This window comes from Cetorhinus maximus, chromosome 14 (genome assembly GCF_964194155.1).
Source record: "Cetorhinus maximus chromosome 14, sCetMax3.hap1.1, whole genome shotgun sequence".
In the NCBI taxonomy this organism is placed as follows: domain Eukaryota; kingdom Metazoa; phylum Chordata; class Chondrichthyes; order Lamniformes; family Cetorhinidae; genus Cetorhinus; species Cetorhinus maximus.
In genome coordinates this window covers 41,293,209-41,319,655 of record NC_135892.1, presented here as the reverse complement: position 1 = coordinate 41,319,655, position 26,447 = coordinate 41,293,209, and positions in this window count along the sequence as shown.

Sequence of the window (26,447 nt, the reverse complement as noted above, 5' to 3'; positions counted from 1 at the left end):
AGATAGGGTAGACAGGAATGACTTGTTTCCCCTAGCTGAGGGGTCAATTACCAGGGGCCATAGGTTTAAGGTGATTGGTAAAAGGATTAGAGGGGACATGAGGAAAAACATTTTTACCCAGAGGGTGGTGGGCATCTGGAATTCACTGCCTAAGTTGATGGTTGAGGCTGAAACGCTCAACTCATTTCAAAGGTACCCGAATCTGCATCTGAAGTGCTGTAACTTGCAAGGATATGGACCAGGCACTGGAAAGTGGGATTAAAATAAGCTAGTTTTTTTTCTCTCCTTTTGGCACCGCAGACACGATGGGCTGATTGGCCTTTTTCTGCACCATAGCTTTTCTATGGTTCTATTACCATCCAGCCAGGATATCAACCCTGCTTCAGGGAGCAGTGTATAAGAGCATGCCAGGAGCAACACTCGGCATGCCTAAAAAATAGATGCCAACCTGGTGAAGCTATAACATAACCATGTAGGGTTATCATTGGAAGCAGCGTGCGATAGACAGAGCTAAGTGATCCTGCAATCAACAGATGAGATCAAAGCTCTGCAGCCCTGCCACATCCAGTCAATAATGGTGCTGGATGATTAAACTAATCAAAGAAGGAGGTTCCATGATCATGCCCATCCTCAAGCATGGGAAAGCCCACCACATCGGTGAAAAAGACAAGGTTAATCATTTGCAACCATCTTCAGCCAGAAGTGCTGAGGAGATAATCCATCCCAGCCTCCTCCTGAGGTCTGAAGCCTTACAGATGTCAGTCTTCAGCCAATTCGATTCACTCCACGTGAGATCAAGAAACAGTTGTAGGCACTAGATACTGCAAAGACTTTGGGCCCTGACAACATTCCAGCAATAGTACTGAAGACTTGTGCTCCAGAACTTGCTGTGTCCTTAGCAAAGCTTTTACGGTATAGCTACAACACTGGCATTTACCCAGCAATGTGGAAAGCAGCCCAGATATGTCGTGAATGGTAGTGGACAATTAAACAACTCACTGGAGGAGGAGGCTCCATAAATATCCCTACCCTCAATAATGGAGGAGCCCAGTACATCAGTGCAAAAGATAAGATTGATGCATTCGTAACAATCTTCAGCAAGGAGTGCCAAGTGGACGATCCATCTCGGCGTCCTCCGGAGGTCCCCAGCATCACTTTTGCTAGTCTTCAGCCAATTTGATTCACTCCATGTGATATCCAGAAACGGCTGAAGGCACTGGATACAGCAAAGGCTTGGGCAACATCCCAGCTATAGTATTAAAGATGAGCTGGAATTTCCCTCTCCTGAATCGGACTGGAATGAAGACAAACACAAACAAAACTGTTGAGTGGCGCGACCAGAAATCTCGCTTCCTTTTCTGCCCTCTGCCATTTTCTGAAGGGCTGGAGATGGAGTGGGACCCAACGAGCCCTGCTCCTATTAGCAACCTTATTTACACCTGAACATGTCTCTGGGAAGTTTTCTGATTTTCCGTGAGATGGCTGGGAATTCAGCAGTTGTTGGGATATACACCAGTTGCATGGAGGCAGGAAGAGTTTTAAAGTAAAATGATTTTGCCTTCTTTAACAGTTCATCATAAAATTATAGGTCCTGTAGCATATTTTGTATCTGTGCTCATTAAGATGATTGAAGACAGTGATGTGATTGGAACATTTATCTACCTATTAACCTATTTGCCAAATTTTTACTTCTGCCAACTGGCAAGTAGTCAAATAAAAATCAGCAGTTTAAATGTAGAAAAGTCTTGAAATGAATTTAAAAAGTAAATAAAATTGAACAAATGGTGAAATACATTTTACAGTATCACAAGTGTATCCTGGTAAAATAAGTAACAATTTCTAAATTTTAAGCACTTTTGATTGCTTTTATGTTTCAGTTTAGATATCTGATGAGAGCAGCAGTTCTGAGGTTGTTCAATTATTTATTTGTGGGATTTATGGGCTTTTGGATGCAGTCCAGCTTTTATAATAGGGCATGGAGGTCCACATGTTTATAAAGTGGGTAAGGGTGGATGGTGGGGGGTTGGGGTTGAGTGTGGGGAGGCTGAGGGATGGTGGGAGCATGGGTGGAGGGTGGGTGCATGAAGCGGTTGGGTGGATGAGGGGGAATTTAAATACATTTAAATTTTAACATACTTCTGAAAAACTTTTAAAATTCTTTTAAATTTATTTAAATAAATGTTGACATCTTCCTGACACAGCTCAGTCTTCACTGCATATCTAGTTGAAGACATGGGCCTTTTTGCCTTGCCTGCTCCAGAATCAGCCTGCGTCCACTCCCACAATGGTTTGGCCTACCCACTTCCTGGCCAGTTAAGGCCCCAGCAACTGCAAAATTGGATTCCCCAGCAGCTTGGAGGCAGAGGTGGGAAAGCGGCTTGGGTTCAGTCTCGACTCCTGATGACTGCCCCCCATGGTAAAATCCCAGCACTGTGCTCCAGGTCTAGCCATGCCCTTAGCCAGCTGTTCCTGTACAACCACAGCACCCAAAAATATGGAAAATTGCCCAGTTTTCCTGTTCACAAAAAGCAGGAAAAATCCAATTCAACCAATTACTGCCCCCATCGGCTTACTCTCAATCATCAGCAAAGTGATGGAAGGTGTCAACAATAGTGTTATCAAGCAACACTTGCTCAGCAATAACCTGCTCATTGATACTCAGCTTGGGTTCCTCCAGGGCTACTCAGCTCCAAACCTCATTAAAGGCTTGGGGCAGAATTTTCTGCTTGACGTGCAGGGGGCAGGTCCCGCACATCAGCGCGTAAAATGACACGCGGTGACGTCGAGTGAGCATCCCGAAGTCACCGCGCGCCATCACGATATTTCGCTGCGCAGGCGCGCAATGAAGTTTGATGCGTGCCCACCATTAATTAACGGGCTAGATAAGGCCCTTAAATCGTCAATCGATGTCGATTTTCAGGCACCCGTGCGATCTTCGGGTCAGCGCATGGGCGCAACGGGCAGGCGGGTAAGCGACTTTTTAATGAAACTAAGGGGCGGGATAAGAGGGCTCAGTGGGGTCGTCAACCCGTTCTGTAAGTCTTCATTGCAGAAAGTTTTTTAAACTTGCCTGTGTGATCTGTAGTAGTTCAGAACGAATTCCAGCAGCTTTCTGTGTATTTTGAACTTTCAGTCCAGCACTCTGCAGTTAGTAATCTTTATTGGGCCTGCAGCTTTCCAGAGGCCTCCCTTTAGCCTGGGTGTGGGTTCTGACATGTCCACTGGAGGCAGCTCCTCTGAGGAGGAAGGGAGGGCTAGAATAAGGAGGAGGCCAGGAGTGGACATTCAGCCTCCAGGGGAGCCACCTTTGGGAGTACAGGCGCTTGCACAAGGGGTGCAGGGCCAAGAGGTAGTCCAAGGCAGAAGACACCATTATGCTGCTGCCAGGGTATACAGGCGGAGAAGCAGCTACCTCAATATGACTGAGGTGCAGTGCCGAAGGAGGCTCCGACTGTCAAGGGAGACAGTCAACTACATCTGTCAGATGATTGGCCCTGAGTTCTCCACTAACTGTGTGGGCGGACATCCCATGCCAGCGGCTCTGAAGGTCATAGTTTCCCTCAACTTCTATGCATCTGGCTTTTTCCAGCCATCGGTGGGTGATCTTTGCGGTGTCTCCCAATCAACTGTCCACACTTGCGTCAAGCAGGTCACAGATGCTCTGTTCCGGTGTGCATTGACCTTCATCCATCTCCTCTGGGACGAGGCCAGCCAGACACCAGGAGCCAGAGGCTTCGCAGCCATTGCTGGCTTCCCCCGTCTCCAGGGTGCAATAGACTGTACACATGTGGCCATCAAGGCGCCAACAGGTGAGCCCGGTGCCTTTGTCAACAGGAAGGGCTTCCACTCCATGAACGTGCAGATAGTGAGTGATCACAGGATGCTGATTCTACAAGTCTGTGCAAGGTAACCAGGCAGCTCCCATGACGCCTACATCCTCAGACACTCCCAGGTGCTGGGGCTCTTCAGTGCTCCAGCCCGGCTGGATGGATGGCTGCTGGGTGACAAGGGATATCCCCTTAAAAGGTGGCTCATGATGCCTCTCCTCCATCCAAGAACAGAAGCTGAGCAGCGGTACAATAGGAGCCACGCCTCCACAAGGGCTGTGGTGGAGAGAGCCATCAGTCTTCTCAAGATGTGCTTCTGATGCCTGGACCGCTCAGGGGACGCACTCCAGTACCCCCCAGATTGTGTGTTGCTGATAGTGGTTACACGCTGCACTCCCCACAATCTTGTACTGGAAAGGGGGGATGCAGCGGACGATGAAGACGTTGACACAGTGGATGTGACGGCACACGATGAGTCCAGCACTGATTTGGAAGATGAGGAAGCACAGGGGAATGATGAGGGCCAGAACGTTGACCTGCACTACACCAAGGAGGCAGGGACACCCGAGAGACTTTAATCCAATGAATCTTCAGCTAGCTCCACACAAATGGATCAGGAGGACCAGCCTTGCCTGGTGCTTCCATACACGGCGCTTAAGTGCTAAATCTACCACTTCATCAGCTGCAACTAAGGGCTTTGGACATAAACCTCAATGTTCACTCAAACACTCGTGACATGTCTGTAAAACATACAAATGCAGCACAAAGGAGCCACCCTCAGCCATGGTAACACATCTGGTTTTAATTTTCACCCATGAGAAGTTCTCACAAATTCAAAACAAAACGTTAATCAAGCAGAAACAAATAATAAGGACCTAAGCTAGGGCCAACACATAAGCACCAGTGAGAAACCCGTGGTATGCCTATGGGTTTCCGGGTGCTACGTCTAGGTGCTGCCCCACTGCTCGGAGTGGCATCTGAGACAGCCTGCTGACTCTGCTGTCCTGTTGGCCATGATGATCTTGGCGGTTGGCCCGTGGAGCCTGTGCTGGGCCCGCCTGGGAGGGATCTGCCAGTTACACAGCTGGCAACACCCCAGTCGTCGCAGCCTCACCCAATGATGCGGTCACTGGGAGAGGGGTGGAGCAGCTGGTGCCCGCAGATACGACAGGCAGCTGCTGCGCCAACGTGAGATCACCCTGGACCTCCCTGCTCACCATCAATGGATGGGCAATGAACTGGGAAGCTTGAAGCCCACACCATCCCCCACTTTGGCAATGATCAGCTGTGGCCACTGGCACTGTGAGGGCTTGCAGGTCCGAGCGTAACCCCAGGAGAACCTAATCGTTCTCCTGGAAGCCCCTCTCCACGAGAGTCGCCACTCTCTCCAAGGAGGAAGCATGACACTCGGCCATGAGGCTTATTGCATCAGTGATGCTCCACATGGACTCCTCCACCATGGACACTAAGTGAAGCATAGTCTCATGTAACACTCCCAGATGCTCCCGCACACCTGGCCGTATTTCCTACAGCTGCTGCGTCGCGGATGACTCCAGAGGCACATCATCATGCCCCGACTCAGCATGTGCCTGGTCCCCTGCAGTCCTCCGGCTGCTGGTGCCATCGGCACTCTCTGTCTCTGCAATCTCCTCCAGCGATTGTGAAGTGCCCTCTCCTCTGTGCCCTGGGACACTAACCGATGTTGGAATGCCCACTGAGGTGCTAGTATCTGCGCTGGTGCCTGCCTCACAGAAATGGTGTGACGCAGGTGACACTTGAGGGCCCTCAGGTGTGAGAGGGGGCATCTGGAATTCCTCCTGGTGGACAGGCTCTGATGATGCTGGAAATAACAACAAGGACAGTGGATCAGTTAGCGTGCACACTGTGACACGCTTCATCCCTTTCCCCCTGGCTCATTATGCGCTCAACCTTACAGAACCTATAGAGATGAGTATTGGTGGAGTGGCAAATAGTGAGGATGATATGCTTACATTACAGGTGGATATAGGTGGGCTGGTCAGATGGCCTAAGGAATGCCAAATAGAATGTTATGTGGATAAGTGAGGTGCTGCACTTGGGCAGGACAAACAAGGCACAGGAATACACGAGGAATGGTAGGACCGCGGAAAGTAAGGAGGATCAGAGGGACCTTGCTGTGCATGTTGACAGGCCCGTTAAGGTAGTAGGACAGATACATCAGGTGTTTAGGAAGGTAAATGCCATACTTGCATTTATTAGCCAAGGAATTGAATATAGGAACAGGGAGGTCATGTTCCAAGTGCAGAAAACGCTGTCTGGGCCACAGCTATAGTTCTGTGTGCAGTTGTGATATGCGCTTCACGGGAGGGATGTGATTGGAGTGGAGAGAGTGCAGAGGTCGTTGACCAGGATGCTGGCTGGGCTGAGAATTTGATTTATGAGGAGACATAGCATAGACTGGGGTTATTTCCCCTGGAGCAGAGGAGATTGAGGGGTGACATTATTGAGGTTTATAACATTATGAGGGGCATAGATAGGGTCGACAGAAAAGGACTTTTCCCCTTAGTGGAGGGATCAGTAACCAGGTGGCATTGATTTAAGGTAAGGGGCATGAGGTTGACCGGTGATGTGATGAGCAACTTTTGCACACAGAGTGTGTTGGGAATGTGGAACGCACTGGCTGAAAGGGTGGTGGACGCAGAAACCCTCCTAACATGTAATAATTATTTGGATGTGCAGTTGTGATGCCTGGCATAGAAGGCCATGAGGATAGTGCTGGGAAATGGGATAAGGTGACTTTGGAAGGTGTTTGACGCGCGCATCTTCGAAGGGCCGAAGGAACTTTTGTCTATGATCCACACCTCTGACTCTATCACTCTGTGACCGAGCAATGTTGCAACAATGACAAATCAAACAGTGCTATGGATGTTGGGAGGACATAGCGGATCTCATTGTTGGCCTTAAGTACCTGGCTGTTCCACCCCAGCCTCACCGACACCAGTTGATCTGGGCGTATGACGCCTCTCAAGCTCCAGGGCCTCCTGTTCGAAGTGGCTTAACATCAGGAGCTGGGCCTGGCCGCCTCCAGTCCTCGAACGCTCAGACGCATTGTGAGCATTCTTCTCTGGAAAAAACAGAGACCATTCATTGTGGCAATTCGCACATGGACTCTGCACGCACACGCCGCACCCCAACCACAGTGGCACATATCAGGCCTCCAGTGCCTCCTCTCCCCGCTATTGCTGATCAGTCACACAAAGATAGTACGCTTGCTCCCAACACCCCCCAACAGCCACCCTCGACACATTCTGCATATATCACTTTAGGACACACACGGTCTTTGCTCCCATAGCAAAGAGGTGCAACTACGTGCAGCGTTGAGAGCAGTAGATGGCTCTTGGCCACGAGACCTTGAGGCTCCCCTTCCACAATCTCATCACTGTGAATAGGACATGTGTTGGAGTTCTGAGTATGTGCCTAGCTGCATCTCCTGCAGATTGCCCCCAGACTAATCATGTGCGACTAAGAGCAACACATGTTGCAGGGGAGAACTCAAATCCTCATGAACCACTCAGGCTGATGTAAGCATGGGCACTATCTGCTCGCCCACCCAGCACACAAGAAATGCCCAACATGATTTAATGCATTCACGAAAGTAAGACTTGGCGGGGGAGTCCCTTCAAAGGCTAAGGCTACCTGCTGGGTTAAATGCCCAATGCCAACATGGTACTCACCCTTCCAGAATGCAACAAATCGTTGAAGTGCTTACGGCACTGGATCCAGGTGCGCCACACCACATCGTGGGAGCTCACCACCTCCGCCACCTCCTCCCAGGCACGTTTGGTCATGTGGGGGGGCCTCCTCCTCCCATCCTGGGGGACCAACAGCTCCCAGCATGCTGCCACCTCCTTGAGTAGGGCAGCAAGGCAGTCATCAGAAAAGCGAGGGGCGCATTGGCCCACTGCTGGCCTACCCTGCAGCCTGCCCTGCTCCTGGGGCAGACCCTGCAGCCTGCCCCCCTCCTCTGCCCTTCCCTCCAGCCTGGCCTGCTCAGCCGACTCCCTGTGGTATGACCTGGAACTGGCCATTGTGAGCAGCCTACAGGAGGCTGCCAGGCCTTGCTTTAAACAGAATGCCGGGTCACCATTGGACCCGGCGGTCTGTGCACCCCCGCCGCAGCCCGCACACTCCCGCTATTCACGGGAGTCGGAAATGCGCTGGGCGGGCCTTAATTGGCCCGCCTGCGCAAAATGGCGGCACGGACCCGCCCGCGGCCACTCCTTCTCCGCCCACCCGACAGGCAGAAAATTCTGCCCTTGGTTCCAAACATCGACAAAAGATCTGAATTCCAGACCCAGAAGGAAAAAAGCAGTTTGGACCAGTTTTCTTATTTCCCAGTTTTACTGGTGTTCATTTTAAGGTAAACAAAACCTGTTTGGATCAATATTCTTATTTCCCAGTTTTTACTGTTTTTTTACTCCTGAGTAGGTGAGGTGAGAGTGATAGTCCTTGACATCAATGAAACCTAGCAAAATTGAAATCAATGATCCAGATTTTGCAGGCTCAATAGTGGAGAATGCTGAAATATGCGCCGCTATTGAGGGACGCAACGGCACAGCAACTTCTCCTGATCGCACTTGCACTGAGACCCGAAGGCTGAGGTGCACCTTAATGGGATTTGGCAGGGACCCATAATTTGAGAATTTGGACTGATTGCCCACAAGTTACGTTGACTTTTATGTCTATTATCTTAAAGGTAATTTTAGCAGACTGAGTGACAGCTCGGGAGATCCTACACTATTAGAACTGAACTCCAGAGGTGAGGTGAGAGTGACTGCCCTTGACATTAAGGCAGGATTTGACCAAGAGTGGCAGCAAAGAGCCCTAGCAAAACTGAAATCAAAGGAATCAGGGGGGAAACTCTCCGCTGGTTGGAGTCATACCTAGCACAAAGGAAGATGGTTGTGGTTGTTGGAGGTCAGTCATCTCAGCTCCAGGACATCGCTGCAGGAGTTCCTCAGGGTAGTGTCCTAGGCCCAACCATGTTCAGCTGCTTCATCAATGACCTTCCTTCCATCATAAGGTCAGAAGTGGGGATGTTCACTGATGATTACACAATGTTCAGCACCATTCGCGACTGCTCAGATACTGAAGCAGCCCATGTCCAAATGCAGCAAGACCTGGACAATATCCAGGCTTGGGCTGACAAGTGGCAAGTAACATTCGTGCCACACAAGTGCCAGGCAATGACCATCTCCAACAAGAGGGAATCTAACCGTTATCCCTTGACATTCAATGGCACTACCGTTGCTGAATCCCCCACTATCAACATTTTGGGGATTACCATTGACCAGAAACTGAACTGGACTATAGCCATATAAATACTGTGGCTACAAAAGCAGGTCAGAAGCTGGGAATCCTGCAGCAAGTAACTCGCCTCCTGACTCCCTAAAGCCTGTCCACCATCTACACGGCACAAGTCAGGAATGTGATGGAATACTGCCCACTTGCCTGGATGAGTGCAACTCCAACAATACTCAAGAAGCTTGACACCATCCAGGACAAAGCATATGGCTTGATTGGCACCACATCCACAAACATTCACTCCCTCTGCCACCGACAACAGTGGCAGCAGTGAAGAAACTCACCAAGTCTCCCTAGGCAGCACATTCCAAATCCACGACCGCTACCATCTAGAAGGACAAGGGCAGCAGATAGGTGGGAACACCATCACCTGCAAGTTCACCTCCAAACCACTTACCGCCCTGACTTGGAAATATATCGCCGTTCGGTCACTGTCGCTGGGTCAAAATCCCTCCCTAACAGCACTGTGCATATACCTACACCACATGGGCTGCAACAGCTCAAGAAGGCAGCTCACCACTACCTTCTGAAGGGCGATTAGGGATGGGCAATAAAATGGTGGCCTAGCCGGCGACGCCCACATCCTGTAAAATGAATTTTAAAAACGCTGACCTTGACTGCTACCGGCAGAGCCTGTCTATGAGTGGAGTGAGGTGTGAGCTCACCGACAATGGAATGGATGTCTGTAACCATCTGCCTCGAGAGGCCGCAGTCGCCTTCCAGTTTGCTGTCATTTCCAGGTAGCTTCACCTGTTCTGGTAGATTCTCTGCTCCAGGTAGTACCTCCTTCCTCCTTCTCCTTTGTGGCTCTTGTCCCTCTGCTGTGGCTTCCTGAAACCTGGGATCCTTCTTCATTGTGCTTGCTGTCCCTGCCCTGCTTCAATGGCTTCTATTTGTGTTGGTGCAGCACCCATTTCCAGGTTCCTCTTGGTCAGTTGCTGTCCAAACAGCCTGGTTCAATGACCCAATACTCAATCAGTGACAGCAGGATGGCCAGCCCCTGAGGTGGCCAGGACCTCACCCCTGCCTCTTCTCACTTCCTTGATGAGTTCCTGCAACTTCTTATTCCAGCAGTGAACACTTTCAGCCAGTTGAAAGCTTTTTCCTCACCTTCATCAGTTTCCTTGCCTTCTGACTGGCCTCCATTTCCATTCGCATCTTCCCGCACTGAGCGTAAATGGCGAGGGCTCCCAAATCCCAGCCATCTCCCACAAATTTCCATCGAGTCTAAAGTCAGATCTTTTATTAAGACCTTAACAAGTTCAATTGGCCTTATAATAGGCACGTGTCAGTTCTGAGGCCCGCATCTTTTCCCACACTCCTGAAAATGCCAAAGGACAGAACTTCCATCCATGCTGCTGAGCAACCGTTTTTCTCTCCATCCCACCTCTGTTCTGCCCCGATTTGGGACTTCCCTCTATGTCTGGTGTTTAAGTCTCTTTCTCCCTCTGTATGTGTGTCTGTCTCTCTCTCTGTCTGTGTCTCAATTCACTCCCACATTTTGTTCCTCTCTCTGGGTCAGGTGTCTCCCCCTCAAGCAGCATGTCTTCTGCTCCTAACATCACTAAGGGGTGTGGCTTCCCCAGCACTGTGCCATGCTGGAAGACCTCCCTGTTTTTCCCGACATTAGGCACAATTGCAGCAAGAGGAGGAGGTTCTTGCTGCAGCCTCCAGATGAGGTAAATTCAGACTTATCTGTGCAGTCGGGGTGAATGTTCCTGCTTTGCTGCTGACCACAAAATCCAGGCCAATGTGAATCAGGGGGCAAAAGTGGAGTTATAGCTAGCCCAAAGGAAGATGGTTGTGGTTGTTGGAGGCTAATTATCCACCCCTAAGACATCACTGCAGGAGTTCCTCAGGATAGTGTCCTAGGCCTAACCAACTTTAGCTACTTCATCGATGACCCAGACAAGATTCAGGTCTGGTCTTAAAAGTGGCAAGTAAGGTTCACGGTACACAAGTGCCAGGTGATGACCACCTCCAATAAGAGAGAATCTAACCATCTCCCATTGACATTCAACTTCATTACCATCACTGAATCCCTCACCATAAACATTCTGGTGGTTACTATTGACCAGAAACTTAATTAGACCAGCCTTACAAATACTGTGGCTGGAAGAGCAGGCCTGAGGCTAGGAACTCTGTGGTGAGTAACACACCTCCTGACTCCCCAAAGCCTGCCTACCAACTACAGGGCACAAATCAGGAGTGAGCTGGAAAATTCTGCAATTGCTTGGATGAGTGCAATTCCAAAAATGTTCAAGAAGTGGCGGCATAGTGGTATTGTCACTAGACTAATCTTCCAGTAATGCTCCGGGGACCTGGGTTTGAATCACACCATGGCAGATGGTGAAATTTGAATTCAATAAAAATCTGGGAATTAAAAGTCTGATGATGACCACAAAACTATTGCCAATTGTTGTAAAAACCCATCTGGTTCACTAATATCCTTTAGGGAAGGAAATCAGCTGTCATTACATGGTCTGGCCTACATGTGACTCCAGATCCACAGCAGTGTGATGGACTCTTAAATGCAATGGGCAATAAATGCTGGCCTGGCCAGTGACACCCACATCCCATAAATGAATTTTAAAAAGACACCCCATCCACCATCTTAAATATTCGCTCCCTTCACCACTGACAGTGGCAACAGCATGTACAATCAATGAGGTGCACTGCATCAACTGACCAAGCCTCCTTCAACAGCACCTTCCAAAACCCATGAACACTACCACCTCGAAGAACAAGGGCAGCAGATGATTGGGAACACCACCACTTGCATGTTCCCCTCCAAGCCATACACCATTTTGACTTGGACCTATATCACCGTTCCTTTACCGTTGCTGGGTCAAAGATCTGGAACTCCCTCCCTAACAGCACTGTGGGTGTACCTACACCACATGGAGTGCAGCGGTTCAAGAAGGCAGCTCACCACCACCTTAGTAAGAGCAATTGGAGATGAGTAAGAAATGCTGGCCTAGCTAGCGACACCCACATCACAAAAATGATTAAATAAAAAATACTCTGTGGATCATTTATTAAAAGCAAAGGTTAGGACAATGGGGTGACTAAATTGGATAGCGAATGAAAACAGGCATGGAGATCATGATGGGCGATTAACCCACAGCTGCAACGTCTGGTGCAGGTTGCATGCAAGCTTTGTGCTGCCTGGTCATTATAATGATCTCTGTGCACAGCCACCACCAACCATGCTTTTCATTGACTGCAAGCATCAACAGAAGCAGCAAAATTTTAACTTCCCAGCACTGCCTAAAGTTAGCCTGCACCTCTTCAAGAGGAGGTGCGTTTTGACTGGAGCAGCTGCTGAGAATCATTCAGGAAGTGAATTTGTTCAAAGAAACAATGAGGAATGGCATAATACATAGAGTCAAAGAGCCATTACAGCGCAGAAGGAGACCATTCAGCCTATTGAGACCATGGGGAGAATTTTTGCTATGGTGGGCGGACGCAGAGCCGATCGCGGGCGTGCCACCATTTTACGTGGGCTGACCAATTTGCATGTGCGCAAAAGAGTGCAGCAATCTCCTGAGGCACAGAGCTGCCTCAGGGAGATTGAATAGACAATAAAAAACTTTAATAAATGAAGTAAAAATTTATTTAAACATGTCCCCTGATGCGACAGTGTTACATGAGTTAGGGCATGTTTGTAAAGGTGGGGAAATTAATTTATTGTTTTTATAAAAGCTTCAGGAAACCTCATCCCGCCTGTGAATGAGGTTTCCTGAAAAATGTGAAGGCCGCTTGGGCCTTTCGCCTGCCTGCCAACATTAAGGTTGTACAGGCAACATTCTTAACCACTTTAATAACTTCCTTAATGGCCTTAATAGGCTATTGACATTTTGGCGGGCGCGCGGCCGCCTCTGGTGCATGCCCGCCCAATGAAATATCGAGATGATGTGTGTGCCGACGTCATCACACGTCATATTGCGCGTCGGCATGTCGGGCCTGCCCCCGCACGCCGACCAGAAGATTCAGCCTCATGCTGGTTTCCTTTAGAGCTATCCAATCAGTCCCACTGCACTTCTCTATCTCTGCAGCCCTGTAAGTCTCCTTCGCTCAAGTGTCCGTCCAATTTCCTTCTGAAATCATTGAGTCAACTTGCACCAGACTTGTGGGCAGCAAGTTCCAGGTCATTACCACGCGATGTGTAAAAATACTTTTGCCTGCATCTCTTATCCAAAACCTTAAATCTGTGTCCCCTAGTCCTATACTTTGAGCTAATAGGAACAGCTTTTCTTTGGCTTATTGAAACATATCATGATCTTGTACACCTCTATCAAGTCTCCCTTCAATTTCCCTTGCTGCAAATAGAATGAAAAGAGAACAGCTCCAACATTCCCAACCTGACTCCACAGCTAAAATCCCCACCCTGGAACCATTCTGGTAAATCTCCTTTGCTCCCTCTCAGAGACACTCACATGTTTCCCAGAGCGTGGTGACCAGAACTGGATGCAATACTCTAGTTGTTGCCTAGCTCAGGATAACTTCCCTGCTTTTGTACTCAGTGCCTCTATTTGTGAAGCCCAAGATCCCATTTGCTTTGCTAACCACTCTCTCAATATGTCCTGCCACCTTCAAGATTTCTGCACATGAATGTCCAGGTCCGTCTCTCCCTGCACAATCTTTAGAACTGTGCCATTTATTTTATACTGTCTTTCCCTATCCCTTCTCCCAAAATGCATCACCTCACACTTCTCTATATTAAACTGCATCTGCTACTTGTCTGCCCATTCTGGTAGTACATCCATGACTTGTTGCAGGTGATTAATTTCATCCTCGCCGTTTGCTATCATCGGCAAATTTTTAAATTTTACTCAAGTCATTTATATATACCAAAATAAAAGCTGTGGTGCTGGCATTGCCGCGTGGAGAACATCACCGTCTGCCAGCCTTCAGTCCAAAAATCAACCATTTACCACAACTTGCTGTTTGTTGTCCTTAAACCAATTTTTAAAAAATCTGAGCTGACATTGAAACTCCTATTCCATGAGCCTCAATTCTGTTCTAGTGCAGTAATTTGTCAATTGCTTTACTAAAGTCCATTTAGACATCATCCACAGTATTCCCTTCATCAACTTTCTCTGTTACTTCATCAAAAAAATTAAATTAGATTAGTCAAGCATGATCTGCCTTTTACAAATCCGTGCTGGCTCTCCTTAATTGACTCAAATCTCTCCAAATGCCTGTTGACTTTTCCCCGCTGCCCAATTACTGCTTTTAAAACTTATCCACTATTGATGTTAAACTGACTGGCCTGTAATTATGTCTCTTTATATCCTTTCTTGAATAAGGGTGTCACATTTGTCACTTTCCAATTGTCTGGCACCTCCTTCCTTTCTAGTAAAGATTAGAAAATTATGGCAAGCCCTTCCATTATCATCACTACCACTCCCTTTAGCAACCTGCCAACCGGCCGACATATCCACTCTAAGCAGAGTCAGCCTTTCCAATACATTCTCCCTAACAATTTTCACTCTATCCATTATATCTATCATCTTCGCTTCTATCGATATTTTGTCAGCATCCTTTTCCTTGGTAAACACTGATACATAGTATTAAGTATTCCAGCTTTGCTCTGTGCCTCTAAGCAAATATCATCCTCTTTGTCTCTAAAGGACCTCAACCCACCTTTTACTGCCCGCTTACTATTTACGTGCTGGTAGAAGTTTTTTAGATTCCCTTTTATGTTATTTACAATTCTATTCCCATATTCTCTCCTTGCTAGCCTGATTTTCTCTTCACTTCCCCTCTCAACTCCTGTTTCTCACTTGAAGAACCACCTGACATGCATCATACAGCCCCTTTGTTTCATCATATTCTTTAACCCCATTGTCACTCAAGGCTCTGGTTCCCCTACCTTTTGCCCTCGTTGGAGATGCCTAGCCTGTACCTGAAACAAAGTATGAAATGATAAATTTTGGTTGGAGCAGTGAGGAAAGGCAATATAAAATCAAGGCTATAATTCTAAAAGTGGTGATCGAGTGGAGGGGCCTTGGTGTATATGTGTAAGAATCATTGAAAGTGGCAAAGCAGGTTGAGTAAGTTAAAGGAAGCGTATGGAATCCTGGGCTTTATAAATAGGGGCATAGAATACAAAAGAAAGAAACTTATGGTGAACCTTTATAAACCACTGGTTCAGCCTCAACTGGAGTATTGTATCCAATTCTGGATACTACTTTAGGAAGAATGTGAAGGCTTTTGAGTGGGTGCAGCTAAGGTTCATGAGAATGGATCTGGGGATGAGAAACTTCAGTTACAGGGATATATTGGAGAAGCTGGGGATATTCTGTTTACAGAAAGTTGAGAGGAGATTTTATAGAGGTGTTCCAAACATCTACCATCTTTTGTTGAATTATTTCCTAATTTTTAGATTATATCCCCAGACCTCAACTCCCCACAGCAGAAATAGTTTCCATTTACCCTATCTGTTCCTCTTACTATCTTGGGCCTGAGTTTTACGCTCCCCCACTGGCGCGTTTTTAGACGGTGGGCAGAGCGTGAAGTTGCAGGGACAGGATTCCCTCCAGATTCCTGCCCGCCCTGACCTTGCAGCGATTTTATGCTGGGGTGGTCAAGGCCACGGAGGGAAGCCCACCCTTGCCCCAATTGAGGCCATTGTGACCAATTAATGGCCACTTAAGGGCCATTTATCCACCACGCCTCAATTTTTAGGCAGTAGGACCATTGCACGTCCCAAACATAAAGCAAATTGGATCTCGGGGAGAAGAGGAAGCCCCCTTCTGACTGAGGGCATCCTCCCCTTAAGGCCTGGTGACCTGTGGACCTCCCTCTACCCCCCCTTCATGCCATCCTCTTCCCTGAGAACTTCATGCCCCTCCTCGCGTCACCACCCTAGGCCTTCCCTACCTCCCCTTACAATTAGCTCATCCTCTGGTTCCTGGGACCTAAGCCGGAATTTTCCATCCCAGCTGGCGTCGGACATCATGGCGGGCAGGTGGGCATGTGCGAACAGCATTGCAAGAAGGCCAAAAGTCAGTTTCGGGCTGTGATGAAACCAGTTTGCGATCGTCTGCTCCACCTGTCAATGGGGGAGGGGGGAGGGTGCATTTCCCGCTGCCACATGTTGGGAACCTAATTTCAATGCTTTAGCATCTCATTATAAGACCTGTTCACCAGAATCATCCCCCCACGCTGGATCATCGGGGCACGTCAGCAAGATTGCATGTTGATGCGTTTCACAACTGTACATAGGAGACATGCACCTGGCGAGCTGCATTTCACTCAGGCCTTCGAGGTTTGTTTGCCTACCTTGCTTTGGTCAGCACTCACAGTCATCAACGCCAGACTTCACAGACAGCACCACATCACTTTTAGGGGGCTCACGGGCAGGTCTGTACCTATCAGACAGTCATAAGGTGAGGGGGGCTTTTCAATAGCTGCAAAGCTAGGGCTTGCTTGAGGAAGGGGTGCGTCCCAGGGTGTGTGTGGGGACACATGTTGCTCTGTGCAAGTGGCCTCAGGAAAGTGAGGGCTGAGGAGGCAGTCTCCAGAGGAGATGAGACCAGATGGAGATGTGAGGGTATGTGTGAGAGAGTGAGTGGTGAGGTCCCTTGAGCTGGTAGTGAGTGAGATGCCAGTGAATGTGTGATGGCCTTGTGAGTGTGTGAGTTTAGAGAGATGAGGTGGTTGCCTTACCCTGGCGTCATGGATGAGATCATTCATCTGTCTTTGCACTAGATGGCTGACCTCTTCTGTGCAGCGTTGGCACTGACCACCTCTGCCACCACCTCCCATGCCCGGGTGGTGTGACTGATGGGACTCCTGAGGCCAGAGCAGAAGTAGAGGACATTATGGCGGGCCTCCATGGTATCCAGAAGACGTCCCAGGGATGCATCACTCAATTAGGGGCTGCATTCATTTTGGCTTTTGGGGCCAGATCTTCATCGGAGCAGTCCTGGGCTGCAAGCATTGAGAAGTTTGCACGCTGCTGCAGCTTAAATATGGCGCCTGGAGTGATGAAGCGGCGGGTAAAGACGTGGTGGGCAAATCAGAGGCCACCTGCCAGCGAGATGGTGTGTTTCCTGTGCCTGCATAATTAGTGAGGTGGGAAGGGGATGATACAGCGTGAAAACACGCAATTGCAGCCAGCCAGTAAAATTACTTTTTCCCCACCCGCTTCCGCGCTTTGTGAAAATCTGGGACTATTCCAGCCTTAGGCCGGGATTTTCCGTGCCCTTTGGCGTCGGGCGTGTTTGGCGGCAAGAGCGGACAACATTGTGCGATTGGTTTCACGGCAGCACAAAACCAGTTTGCGATTGTCCGCTCAGCCTGCGGATGGTGGGCCGTGTTTCCTGCCATTGGACATCGGGAACCTCATTGTAATACATCAGCATATCATTGTTAGGCCTGCCCGCCAGAATCACATCCGCCCCCCCAGACTGGATCGTCCACCCACGTCAGCAGGAAAACACGATGTGTTTCACAACAGCACATAAGCAATCTGCAGCTGTTAGGCTGCACTTTGCTCAGAACTTTAAGGTTTGTTTGCCTACCTTGCTTTGGTCAGCACTCACAGTCATCAGCGCCAGGCTTCACAACCAGCACCACATCACTTTTAGGGGGGCTCATGAGCAGGTCTCTACCTCTAGATCAGCCATTGGTGGGTGGCTTTTCAATGACTGCAGTGCTAGGGCTTGCTTGGGGAAGGGGGAGAAGTGGCCACAGGCAAGGTAAGAGGCTGCAGGATGAGACCCAGGGTGTCTGGAGGGGCACCTGTTGATTTGTGCAAGTGGCCTCAAGATGATGAATGTATGATGGGCTTGAGTGTGTGAGTTTAGAGTGATGAGATGGTTGCCATACCCTGGCTGCATTGATGAGATCATTCATCCTCTATCTGCATTGGATGGCCAACCTCTTCTGTGGAGCACTGGCACTGATCATCACTGCCATCACCTACCGCTGGCCATCTAAGAGGTTTAGAGCGGGGGTAGAGGACATCATGGCAGGCTTCCACAGTGTCCAAAAGGCGTTCCTGTGATGCACCACAAAACCTGGGGGCTGCAGTCTTTTTGCTTTTCGTGGGCATCTTCCCTGCAGTAGTCGTGGGCTGGAACCACTGAGTGTGTGTACGTGGCTGGGCTTTAAACACGGTGCCCGGCATGATGAAGCGGTGAGGTAATGGCATGGTGGGCAAATAAGAGCCCGCCCGCCATTGAAACGCCGTGCTTCCCGGGAATGCATAACTAATACGGCGGATTTGGGATGAAATGGCTTGGAAACTCACCATTGCAGCCGGCGTCATTCTACCTGCCCGATATTGCACTGGGATGATTCTGCCCTTAGTGTCAGCCTGATTGGTACAGTTCCTGTTCTGCCCACTGCAGCACTGTCACTGCAGGGACTGGAGAGTTGCCGGCCAGTCAGATTGGCCAGCAGCTCTCGAAGGCGGGACTTCCTTCTGATGTCCCACCTGCTGCCAAACAACACTGACTGGAAGGGAAATTGGCTGCGGGGCTGTGGGAATGGGCGGGGATGGTGTTCCTCTCCTGACTCTTCAGATGATGGGAGGCGAGCCCCCACCATCCGAAAAATCCAGGCCCAAACTTTAATATAATCAACCCTTAATCTTCTAATTTCAAGGGAATATGACCCTAATTTGTTTAATCTCTCTTTGTAGTTTAACCCTTAAAGTCCACGTATCACTCTAGTATATAAAAACAGAATTTTCTAGAAATACTCAGCATCTATGGAGAGAGAAACGAAGTTAAAATTTCAGGTCAATGATCTTTCATCTGAACTGGGAGAAGTTAGAAATGAAATAGGCGTTTAGCAGTGAAAGGGGGGAGGGTTTGAAAAGATCCTTGTGGAGCACCACTAGTTGAATCCTGCCAATTACAGCACCTGTCCATTATCCCTATTCTGTCTCCTTCCACACAGCCAATTTCCTAACCAGATCAATAATTTTCCTGCAATTTATGAGCTTCAACTTTATCAAAAAGTTTTTTCTGAGGCATTTTATCAAATTGCTGGAGATTGACTGGCTGGCTGACAGATATGAATAGAACCAGTCAAAGGCAGTCCCACTGAACTGGAGAATGAACAAGGGCATTGGAGGAGGATGGTGCAGCCAACCAGATGAAAAGCTGCAGGCTTGTTAGAAAAGTGACGGATGGTCCCTCATGGTCATAGCAATATCGGATGTAATTTGTGAGTTTGGTAAGAACTGTTTCGATGTTGTGACAGGGGTGAAAGCTTAGTTGGAGGACTTTATGGAGTCATGGGGAACCTAGGGAGACCTGCACATATTTGAGGACTTTGAAGAGGAAAGAGAGGTTGGAGATGAGATTCTAGTTTGCAAGCACAATGGGGTCAGGGACGGATATTTGTGGGGGGTGTTGGTTCTGGTGGCATCTGATTTTAAAGGGAGCAGAACAGTTTCAGCAGAGAGGGAACCATTATTAATATCAGCAAGAATGAGGGCCAGGAATGGAATGTGGGTAGGATGTGATTTGGGGGAATTAAGGTCAAGGGAACAGGAGGTAGGGCTCATGAACAGGATGTGCTCAAAATGACCATGAGTGAAGATAGGAGAGAAAATAAAGACCCTGGGCTTGGGTAGGGCAAAACCTTGGCTGAAGTTTTGTCCAATAGGCTTGGGGAAGTAGCAGAGGCAACTGAACAACTCAAACTTTGTGACAAAGAAGTTCATGAGCTCCTTGCATGTGTTGTTGGAGGTGAGGGTAGAAGAGGCAGGGGAAAAGGGTTCAAGAAGATAGTTTCTAGTCAGAAAAGGAAACTGGTGTTATCTTTATAAGGTGCCATTCATGACCTCAGAATTTCTCAAAGTGCTTTACAAAGAAATATTTTTGAAGTACAGTAAGTCCTCGATTTTAGTCACCCCGCTTAACATTATTTCATTTTAAAGTTGTTTCTTTTTCAGGGCCTGTTTCTCTGAATTACCTGTTGTCATGACCATGTAAATGGTGTTTGCTGAAAGTGGTCTGTGAGTTAAGAATGTCTGTCTTTGTGTGTGTGTGTGGGTGTGGGTGTGTATGTGCGCACGCGCGAGTGTAACCCCTTTTCATTTATGAATGGTTCAATTTAAAAATGACCGAGCAGACAAGCTTTAGTCTTAAACAGGATAAAGGTTAGTTCATTAAAAGTTATGAACTAAGATACAGGTACAAATATTAAAAGCAGATAAAAATAAAAAGATACTTAAAGATGAGATTTCAAATCAGCGTCTGCGAGATGTTGTTGTGGGCCCATTGCTTGAATTCCTTCTTTCTAAAGTGAAGGAGTTGAAACTTGAGGTTTTGTTTAGCAGCTGCAATAGCTTCTGCAGTCTACTAGTCCGTGTTTGCCTTTTTCATGTGGATTCAGCAGGTCAAGAGGGTTTTGGGAGAGAGAGAAAGTTTCTTGTTCCTCATTAGTTCTGCGGTTATGGCATTTGCAGATTGTCTGTACTCTTCGGCAAAACAGCAGTTGATTTCTTGATGCCTTTCCCTTTGACCCCCAGTGGCAAAGAGAAAAACCCCTTTGGTGTCTCCCAGTGCTTTTTTTAGGGGTTCCTAGCTGTTTCTGCTGAGAGCTGGTGCTGTTATTGTCTCTCATACTGCCACAGGAGATGGCTTCTTACAGCCTCCTTTATACAGTTCAAAAATGCAATCAGCTAAAATTGGCTGTCCTCCAAATTTTCCTGTCCAATGATGCCTGCCACTAGTAGGGCTAGAAAATCCCACCCTGTGAGAGAAAAATATTTGCTACTCAACGCAGGTACAGTAAAATTGCTTTCCTTGTCTCAGGGCTTGTTTGGGTGAAAAACCTTCAGGAGGCTGACTCTGAAATTGTCTGATTAATTTTGAAGCTCCCCTAAGCCTGGCCGTTGTTTAAGTCTGTAGCAGGTGAGGCAGAAGCCATTTTAAAACCAGTGAGACAGCCATTTGCTGCAGGCACAAGACAGGAGTGTGATGGAATACTCCCCACTTGCCTGGATGAATGCAGCTCCAACAACATTCAAGAAGTTTGACACCACCCAGGACAAAGCAGCTTGCTTGATCGGCAGCCCACCCACCACCTTAAACATTCACTTCCTCCACCACTGTTGCACAACGGCAGCAGTGTGTACCATCTCCAAGATGCATTGCAGGAACTCACCAAGGCTCCTTCAACAGCATCTTTCAAACCCACGACCGCTACCATCTAGAGGGACAAGGGCAGCAGATGTACAGGATCATCACCATCTGCAAGTTCCCTTCCAAGTCACTCACCATCCTGACTTGGAAATATATCGTCGTTCCTTCACTGTCACTGGGTCAAAATCCTGGAACTCCCTCCCTAACAGCACTGTGGGTGTACCTACACCACATGGACTGCAGCGGGTCAAGAAGGCAGCTCACCACCACCTTCTCAAGTGCAATTAGGGATGGGCTATAAATGCTGGCCCAGCCAGGAATGCCCACATCCCGTGACAAAATAAAATAAAGGTGAGGCTGAGAAACCATTGAAAGAGCCATTTGCAGCAGGTGAGGCAAAGGAATCATTTTAAAACCCATTTTCAGCAGAGGGGGTCAGCATTGAAGCTCTAAATCATTCAAAGCCACCTAGTGAAATGCTTTAGGGATATCCTCAAAGCATCCCTGAAGAGTCAAAAGCCTCCACCCAACTCATGGTGACCCCCTAAAATGGGAAAAGGTTCATTTGAGAAGGCGCCAAACACAGGGAGACTTTATTGGGAACAAGCAGAGGGTAAGCCAAGGCAGTGCAGAGAGTGCAAAAACCTCCAAGCAACTCATCTAACTGACCTTCCAAGCTAGGCCTTCTCACATGTGGCAGAGTCTGGAGATTGCGCACTAAAATACTGCGGATGCTGGAGATCTGGAATAAAAACAGTAAGTGCTGGAAAAGCTCAGCAGGTCTGGCAGCACCTGTGGAGAGAGAAGCAGAGTTAACGTTTTGAGTCAAATATGTCTTCTTCTCAAGAGTTCCAATTGCATTTTCACTTTGAAAATAGAATTACAGTTAAAGTTAAATTGTGCCTCAGGGATCACTTGCACTTGTTGGCAGCCAATGGGATCTATACACACATATACAGGATACATGGGTAAAATATTACAATCAGTAGAAGTGTGTTGGCCATAGAGCACACTGTAGTCTCACAAAGAAATGGTAACTCTGACTGTGTATCCCCTTTGTAAGAGAATACACTGATGGACTATGAGTTGGAAAATGTGATCCATCATTACTTCCTGTCACTAGGGACGAAAATACTGGCCAGGATTTTTCCCTTGTCGAGTGGTCTCTGCGGCAGCGGGTGGGAGTGGCCGGGAAGCTGACTGCCACCCGCAATCAGGGTCAGATCACAATTTCACGCGGGCGGGCCAATTAAGGCCCCCCCAGCATGAAACATGTGTTTCAGCGCTCAGCATTGCCTGTGTGGTGAGGGAGGAAGGCGAGAGCGCCAGTTGCAAGCTGGAAAAGCTCCCTGAGGCAAGAGCTGGTGAAGGAGGTGAAGAGTTTTGAAAATTAAAAATAAAGATTTTTGAAATGTTAAAAAGCATGTCCCCTCATGTGACTCTGTCACATGAGCAGGGACATGTTAGAAATTAGGATGAAATGTTTTTATTTTTCTTTAATGACGGATTGAAACCTCATCCCGTCCATGGATGAGGTTTCGCAAAAAACGTAAAGGCTGCTTGGCCTTTTTGCCTGCCCACCAAACATAAGGTTGGACGGGCAGTGAAAAATTTAAATCAATTACATTGTTAATGGCCTTAATAGGCCTTTTAATTTTTGGCGGGCGCGCTGCTGATTCCCGCGCGTGCTGTTCTTCATGAAATGTTAAAATCTATATTTTATTTTTAATTGCTGTTGGAAACTTCATCCTGCCCGTGGATGAGGTTTCCTAAAAAGTGCAAAGGCTGCTTGGGCTTTTCGCCTGCCTGCCAACTGTAAGGTTGGACGGGTGACAAAAAATAACATTCAATTAGATCTTTAACGACCTTAACCAGCCTATTAATTATCAGTGGGTGTGCTGCCGATTCATGCGCGCACCTGCCGACCAAAATATCACGCGTCATTTTACACTGGAGTGGGTCGGGCACGCGCCCGCCTGCTCAGTGAAAAACCCTGCCCACTGTTCCACGTAATACAAAATATGCATAAATACTATTAAAAAGCAAAATAATTCATTTTCCAAGTTTCTTCTCATTATCCTTTTCAGATATTTGTTGTAAAATATAATTTGTTGCAACCATTTCGTAAGAAACTTTTTAGAGCCTTCCTTCCTTCCAACTTGCTGTTGGGCCTCTCTCATTAAGTGGGGAAAATCAGTGAAAGGAGCAGATGAAAACCATGGTCCTGTCCCACCACATGTTTTTGACGGGAAATTAGCTGATTTATAGGGCAAATTATCCTGTTTGAGAGATACAGATGGATGCTTTGTAACTTTTTTGCGATAAATTAGATCCCTTGGAAAATAACTTGTGAGGAGCAGACTTGTTTTGCAGGCATCTCCCAGGCAACGATTTCAAACATTACATCACAGCTTTGGGCCTCAGATGATATCATTATAACTGGATTTCACTATATTAAGCATGGAAGTTGTAGCAAATCAACTAGCACTCACTGTTGTCTAACAAAAAGAAGTCGTAATCCATCAAGCCAGACAAGCTGCAACTAGCTTGACAACTCTGATAACTGTGACTTCCAGTAGATTGTAACCTTCCCTTCCAACTGAATGAGTGTCTAAAATTAATTACTTAAAATAAATGCTGTTTTAGATAGGAATGATTTTTCTCAAAAGATCTGAAACTTTGGAGCCTGCAGTCTACCAAATGTAGGTAATAAAAGTTATCTGTATTATATTTGTTAGACCATCATGCTGCATTCTATTTGCACGTGCAATTTGCCAGAGTGTATCTTGAAAAGCTTAAAGCAAATACTAATGTTCACACTGATTCTCCCTATAGATGAGGGGTTTCCAATCTACAGCCTGCCATGAAGGTGTGCTATACAGACTTTGATATCTCATGGGCTGGTTTCACATATTAAACTTTTTTAAAAGGGACACTTCACTGAAACACACTGACTTAGAACGGCTGCCAATTTGCATCTGTGTAGCCACAGTACAATTTATGGAGACATAGTGTCTATGGAGGCCCCAGCAATGATCTCCCTGGGGGTGTGAAAAGCTCCCTTCCTATCTCATCCAGATGGAGAAATGAACCACTCAGGAGTTAATTGCTGGAACATTAAAAATTAATCACCTCCGCTATCCCAATGGCTGAGCAGCTCTACCAGACATGAGCTGATCAACTTCCTTTTTTAATATATAACCTATCGTGTGGATATTTGAATTTGGCAGAGATATTCTAGCTTCTGGAGAGAGTGGCTGTTTTTCTTTCCCTCTATCCCATCCAAGCTTTGAACCCTGTTTTGCTGACATAAGAGAGCATCCCTACAGCAGGTAGTGCAAATCTGAGGCAATTCCACCCTATAAGTGCGGTAGCAGTCAGGTTTTAACGCTGCATTGTCCCAAACCAATCACCTTATTTATGCATTCCCGGGAAACATGCCATTTTGATGGTGGGCAGGCTCTCATTTGTCCGCCTACCATCACCTCACCACTTCATCACGCTGGGTGCCATATTTATAGTTCAGCCATGCGTGCATCTCAGTGCTTCCAGCCCATGACTGCTGCAGGGAAGATGTCCATGAAAGGCAAAAAAACTGCAGCCCCCAGGTTTAGCGATACGTCACTGGAATGCCTTTTGGATGCCATGGAGGTCCACAGCGATATCCTCTACCCCTGCTCTGGCCGCAGGATGGGCAGGGCCGTGACTGACCAGGCTTGGGAAACAATGGCAGCAGTGGTCAGTGCTGCCCTTCAAAGGAGGACAGCCACCCAGTGCCACAAAGGGATGAATGATCTCCATTCTGCCAGAGTAAGCCACTCACAGCCTCATCACACATCCACAGGGCCCTCACTCACTGCCGGTTCAAGGGACACCGCCATTCACTCTCTCACACACACCTTCATTGTCCTCACCCTGTTCATGGGACCACTCACCATTCACACATGCCAGGCATACTTATCATCTGGCCTGGGAGGTGCCCTGCTTACACTCTCTCCATCTCTATTCATGCAGCACAAGCTGGCACACAACATGAGGGCGAGGTCACTTACCATTGAAGGAGTGCCTGAAATCAAGGTCCTCATGGACTTTGGAAACAGAGCTATCCAGCCGGCCGGCGAGGATCTGGACTGGTCCTGTGCTGACGGTGAGGTTAGAGGACCCAGCAATGCAACATCCATCAGACAATCATGCTGTGAATGATGTGTCCTGTTTCACAGGCCACTGCCACACACTAAATATCTCCCCTTGCTTCCGCAGGCACATCTGGGGAACAACCGATGGAGTCCATGACCTAGGGTCTCCAGTCAAGCCCCGGAGAAACCTCTGAAGAGGAATCTGGAAGAAACCTCTGAAGAGGAAGTCCCATCACAGCACCCACCCATACCCTCCACCAGCGCAGACTCACACACCTCAGGTGGACCTAGCTTTAGAATAGCCTTGGGATCACAATCTGGTGAGCACAGTGCACTGTGGCAGGGACCTCCCAGGTGTCCGGCACTCAGAGGACTGCTGGAGGCCTGAAATTTGCTGAGTCCGAGTCAGATGACGAGTCTTTGGGCTTGGTCATGTCATAGTTGCTGCAGCTGTAAAGGCATGGTCAGGGACATCAGGAAGAGTTGTCTGCTGCACTCCTCAGATTGCTAGGCATGATGGAGGAGTCCATCCGCCTTCACTTAGAGGTGATAGTGTCGGCATGACAATGCACTGAGGTCAACACTGGTAGGATGGCAGCTGCCATGGAGACCTTGGTCCAGGACATCACTCCTGCACTGCTGAGGATATGATAGCTGAGCACGTGGAAAACAGTGGCAGAATCGGACAGAGTCAGCATGGATTTACGAAAGGGAAATCATGCTTGACAAATCTACTGGAATTTTTCGAGAATGTAACTAGTAGAGTTGATGAGGGGGAGCCAGTGGGTGTGGTTTATTTGGACTTTCAGAAGGCTTTCAACAAAGTCCCACATAAGAGATTAGTGTGTAAAATTAAAGCGCATGGGATTGTGGGTAGTGTCTTGAGATGGATAGAAAACTGGTTGGCAGACAGGAAACAAAGAGTAGGTATAAACAAATCTTTTTCCGAATGGCAGACAGTGACTAGTGGGGTACTGCAGGGATCGGTGCTGGGACCCCAGTTATTCACAATATATATGAATGAT